We start from the raw sequence: 6,275 nt of genomic DNA, 5'->3' as shown, positions 1-6,275 counted from the left end.
CAGAGAATAAATATCAAGAGATTGTACACTGCAGGATATTCGAGAAAAAATGGAATATACAGGGTTATTCTGAAAGGTATACAACAACATATTCCATTGTTTAGAAGATCGGAAATGGGTAAAACATTTGTTTCGGACTGGGTGCAAAATCTCAAGGGTTTCCGAGTTCCAGGAATTTTAATGTATTTTTACGAAATTTTTTTGCTTATCCAAGTTTTTTTGATTATAACTTCCGTTCTGAAAAAGATGGGAACTTCAAACAAACAGTTTCTGAAAGGCCTAGTAAAGGCCTAGTAAATAAACATGTTGCTTGATTCTGTATTTTATGTATTTCGGAATACAAAGCATTCGAACTTCAGACAAAATCAAATTTTTCCCTTGTTTTATTTTTTCAGTTTTTTCTAACTAGATAATCTCGTAAGAAATGTTTTAAAACTTTGAAAATTTTCTTTTTAGAATTTCGCCCTGTCGCTAAAGCTTTATTTTAAGTCGTCAAGTATTGAAAAAATGTTTTTAGTACAGAAGATATAGCATAAAAAACTACAAATATTATGAGCCACAAATTCAATTAAAATCAAACCAGGTGTTGATAAAACTAAAATTAAATTCAATTTAATATTCCTTTATTCAAAAAATTTACAAATTTCTCAAAACAAACACCAAACTTTCCTATGAAGTTCACCAAATTCTGAAAAAATTTATGTTTTTCTTTCAAATTAATTGCTTTACTGGAACACTTCTTTAGTTGCATCAACCGTATGCCAATTTTAGTTTTTGAAATTTTGTTGAAAATTTATTCATTCCCTTATATTATTTATTAATTATTTATTAGTTTAATAATGTCAAACATACATACATATATCGCTTACAAACTCCATTTTGTTCAAAAAAATTTAATTTTCCTATTAAAAAAAAAAATCTATTAAAATAATTGTCAAAATTTGTATGGCATGCCTTTAAAAATTCGCTCTTGCTGGTTATTTTAATAACTTCGGATGCCAAATGATGTCTAGATTTCGAAAATATTTTTTTCAAATTTTTAAATTGCACCCAATGTGAGAAAAATGCATTTAAAAATTTCAAACCATATAGATACCATTTCTTATAAAAATTGGCAAAAATTAAAAACCTATCAATTTTCTTTACCAAGAAAAGTTTCGAAAAAAATTTTTTGATTACTAGATTTTTTTTTGTTTTTCCAAAAAAATTCTAGATTTTCTTTTCAAAAATTTAAAATTTTTTAAAATCAATTTTTGTTTTTCAAATTAAAAGTTTGTATAAATTTTCGTTTCAATTTTTTTATTATTACTTGTTAAATTTCAACAAACACATTAAAATTCAGATTTTTATAAAAATAACGGCTCTTAAAAATGTGAACTATTTTGTCGTTTTTACTTATTTTCGCTTAAAATTCGTAAAAATCAAAAATAGTGGAAAATTGGTACTTTAAATAGAAACGATTTTTGTGCTAAATTTTTTGTACCATAAAAATTTTTTTAATTTTTGAGGATTTAAATTAAAGCGTAAGCAGCTGGCCAAAACTCAATAACAAATTTTATAAAAAAAATTTCTTAAAAAATAAAACAAGGGAAAAATTTGATTTTCCCTAAAGTTCGAATGCTTGGTATTCCGAAGGCACATAAAATACAGGCCTTTCAGAAACAGTTTGTTTGAAGTAATCATCTTTTTTAAAATTAAACACAGGATTGCTGAAATGATTTCAGAAATTTTTAATTGATTTAGTGTCAAGTATGTTATACATACACAATTCAAAGTTCCTCTTGAAATATTACCAATGTGTGTATTTTACTGTAAACACTAAATAACTCCTATTTAATTATCATCAATATCATCATCATCAATACTATTATCATCATTTTATTATATTATTTATTGACTTTATAGTAATCATTATTTTATTTCCTTTAAATGAAACCTTTATTTTTTTTGTTTCTTAATTTTCTTTGTAATTTTAAATGTTTAAAAAATGTCTAAAACACATGTAAATCCAATTAAATTCTATTATTCCCTATATATACATATGTACATTTTTAAAATAACCCTAACTTTATAGAGCTTCATTTAATTCAACATTTCAACTCCAATTTTCAATTAAATGGATGTCTACATCACATAAACCAGTCAAAAGTCACTGAAAAAGAAATTGGAAAATAAGAACCACAACAAAAAACAAAAAAACCTAAAAAAGTTGTAATATAGGAACTCGAAATAAAATCCAATTTTAATGATCACAACAACAATAATCATAAAAAAATGAAAAACAAATTAAGGAGCACGCAACAAATTTATTTTCTTATTGTTGTTATGTCATCGTAAAGACCTTGTTTTTTTTCTTATTATTTTTGTCTTCGTTATTTTTGCTTTTTTATTAATAATAAGTCCTATACATGCATGTGTTCTGAAAAACTCTTACTTGATTTTTGTTATTATAATTCTGCTACTACTGTATAACTATAGTTGTGTCTACATTTTTAATAGGTAGTCTCAAAAAATTTAATTGTAAATACCTATGGAAATATAAAAAGAAGGGTCTTATATTGAATTTAATAATGAAACTATAAAAAAATAACAAAAAAAAACCGCGAGAAATGAGAAATGAGCACTTCTTGAAGAAGAAACTGTAATAAAAAATTTTTGCCTTTTCCATTTTTATTCTATTAGTAAAAGTTAGACATAAAACGGATGTTAGACTAAAAATTGTAATATTAAAATATTTAAAAAAAAAATGTTGCCGTTTTATAGAAATTAAATTAAGAAGAGTTGCGAGTGATTTTCAAAATAGAGATTATCAGCTACTTATGAGTAAAATTTCATGAGCATTTCAAGACACGGGAGAAAATCTATTTAATTAGAATAATTGAATGGATTTTATTTTAATAATAAATTGTATTAAAATATATGTATAGTCAATAATTGGCTAAAACGGAGTTTTCGTAACACCACAGTTTTTATTGAAAAATAATAATATGCGCAATTCAAATTGTAATAAAGTAAATATAATATTGCATTACAGTAGGCGGAGAACGAAAAAATTCAGAAATATTAAAGCTAGACATTTAATAAAGGTTGTAGCTTTGAAGTTATAATTATTGTGTCCCGAAATCAAGAGTTTTATGAGGCAAGTGATTGAAAAGAAGGAAGAATATAGAAATAAAGTATTCGAATGCTAAGAGTTGGCTATCTTTTATATTTTTCCAAACCCTCAGACCTTCTTTCAACCTATTTGATTTCTTTAATATAAAAATTTACAAATAATTTAATTGAAAACGGAGCGGCAACTCTTATGTGTAAATTTTAATTTTAATTTTTTTTTTTTTTTTTTTGTTGTATAAAGTGACAATTCTACTGCTATCACACTACTACTATTACTTATAATATATATTATTATGATGATAATGGTAGCAATAATAATAACAATAATATTTAATTATCTTTGTTTTTTATGTTTTTTTTTTTGTTCCTTTTTATAGGTATTTTTTTACTATTTTACTCATGAAATTATGTTTTAATTTTTTACCTGGATAATTTCGTATTATATATACGTAAGCACATACTTATATTGTTGTTATATATTATTTTATTAGTTCGCTTTGTATATTATTATGTAAGTAATTTAAATAGAAAAAAATTAAAGGAAAACATACATGTGTACATAAAATGTAATGTAATAAAAAAAACCAACAACAAAGCATAATGATGACTAATCGTCTAATAGTATAATGAATGTATAATGTTATCAAAATGTTTCTCTCTCTCTCTCTCATTGTATTCCCATTGTATTGTTTGAACTGAATTATGAAAATAGGAGATAGGTACATAATTTTGTAAGGTGTTTATCAGGCGCTTTTTAAATGTGAAGAAAAAATATTTCTAAAAATAATAAAGAAAAAAAAAACAAGAACATATTAGGAAAAGGTAATTTCAGGTAATCTTTTTTTTTTTGATAATTGAAATAAAATTGATAATTTGAGAATTTTATAATGTCGTTTTCAGCGAATACAAGGAAAAAAAAACATGCCGCTAAATAATAAGTAAGGAAAAAGGGGAATGATTGTGAGACACAAAAATACAAAAGAAATTTAGAATTAAGAACAGAAAATTGTTGAAGAAATAAAAAATTAATTTAAACTTACATTAAAATGATTCATATTAGAAAAGATTAAAAAATAATAAAAATCTATTATATAGGTTCCTATTAGCTTTGAGGAATTTTAGTATTTACTTAACTTGTAGTTTTTTGTGCTAGTGGTGGTGGACAAATTGAAACAGTGAAAAATTATAAGAATTTGTGAATAATAATTATCTATGTAACATATGAAATTTTTAACCCGTGATTAAGACACAAATTCAGACGTGTAGCGGGAAATATTCTCGTACAACCTCTATCTTTCATAATACATGTGTCTTCTACACAAAGCGAAAAAATCTGCATAAGAAGATTATACTGCGGTAAACTCGTCTAGTGCAGGGCTTTTTAAACTTTTTTATATAGCGACCCCTGGGGGTCGCGACCCACAGTTTGAGAAGTCCTGGTCTAATGAATGCTTCAGGACTCAATAAATTAAAATACAGTGTAGAATTGGAACTATTGACAGCCCTATTTGCAGAAGCAAAATAAATGGTACATAAAAATCTAAATATCTTTTTTCCATTTGACCTTAATTGAGAAAGTTTACAAATACATAAATAGATGTGCTCGAAACCGAAAAGAATTGAAATTGTGGGTGTGATTGTTCACGACGAATGACTTTGCGTTTTTGTTTATTGTTATGGTTAGTGTTCTTGTATAAATTTATGTATGTACATATCTGACCAATATTTTTATAAAGCTAAGTTACTCTAGTCCTACAATATACGTATATTAGCCGATATAAATTAAAAAATAATTAAGTTCTATGAATAACAATATCAATCGAATCAATTCAGTATCTACATATTGGTTCGAAGGCATAGTATTTGAATTTTCATAAAACATTATTGAAGTTAAACTTGGAAAGTACGCAATTTATTCAACTATACTATTTCTGCCGCTTAAGAAAATTTTTGTTCACATTTCAAAATAAACTTGTGATGTGGTGTTAAAGTTGTCGTGTTAATCATATTTTTCGTTATATTGATAATATTGTTTATATTTGCATTTAAGTTTACTATAAAAAAAGATCGAAATGTAATCGACTTTAAACTTAAAGAAGACTATTATAAAAACTGACTGACATCTCTAATATCCTATATATCAAATCAAATATTCGAGAAACCATTTCATTAATTTTTGATAACCATTGATTTTTAAGATATTTATTAAATTGAAATTTATCAAAAATATAATTTGTGCAATAATAATTAATTCAATTAAATATTAAATAAAAAAATACAATCGCATATACGCACAATGTATTTTGCTTTTATATAAAAAATAATATTATTAATTTTAATTGTCCATACAAATTTCATATAACAGTTGAGCTTATTCCCGAAATAATTCGGAAAATATATGTATTTATTGTGTATATTTATTCTTTGTATACGATATGCATGAGATGCATGCATTCAAAGTGCCGCAAGCTAGTTTGTTTTCGAGTTATATAAAATAACATTTTTATAATATTTAAAGAATTGCAATAACATTTTTAATTATTATTCATTAAAATTGTGTGTTTGTGTATTTATTATTAAAATAAACTCAATATAACATTAATTTTCTCTATATTATAACAGTTACATATTTAATTATAGAATATGTTTGCATATAGTTACTTTATGTAAGTTATGTAAACTTCCTTTTTTTTTTTTGTTTTAATTTATTTTAATAAATCAAAGGGAAACTTATATAAATATTCGCAAATATCCTTTTTATTTATTTGGCTTACATAATATAGCGAAAAGAGAATTTCTGTATTTTTTTTTTAGTTTTCATTTTATTTTTTCATTTTATTTTTTTGCCCAAATTGAATTCATTATATTCTCTTAGGATATTATACACATATAATATAGAAGGTAGCAGTGTAATTTAAGTATCAAAAAGTAAGTATTCAAAAAAAAAAAATAAAAAAAGAATTTTTTAAATCTAAATTTATAATAAAGTTTTCTCAATAAGCGTTTTCCCACAGAGACTTCAAAAAAATTCACAATCGTTGAAAATTGTTATAACAGAAAAAGAAAAAAAAAATAAATAATTTCTAGATTAAAAAGAAAAATCCTTTTCATATAGTTAACAAAATAACGGGATTTATTTATACAGAAGAAAAAAAAAACAA

Source organism: Condylostylus longicornis, unplaced genomic scaffold (genome assembly GCF_029603195.1).
Source record: "Condylostylus longicornis isolate FDR11 unplaced genomic scaffold, ASM2960319v2 ptg000010l, whole genome shotgun sequence".
Taxonomy (NCBI): domain Eukaryota; kingdom Metazoa; phylum Arthropoda; class Insecta; order Diptera; family Dolichopodidae; genus Condylostylus; species Condylostylus longicornis.
The sequence above is the reverse complement of the archived record's forward strand: the minus strand, read 5'-3'. Positions refer to the sequence as shown.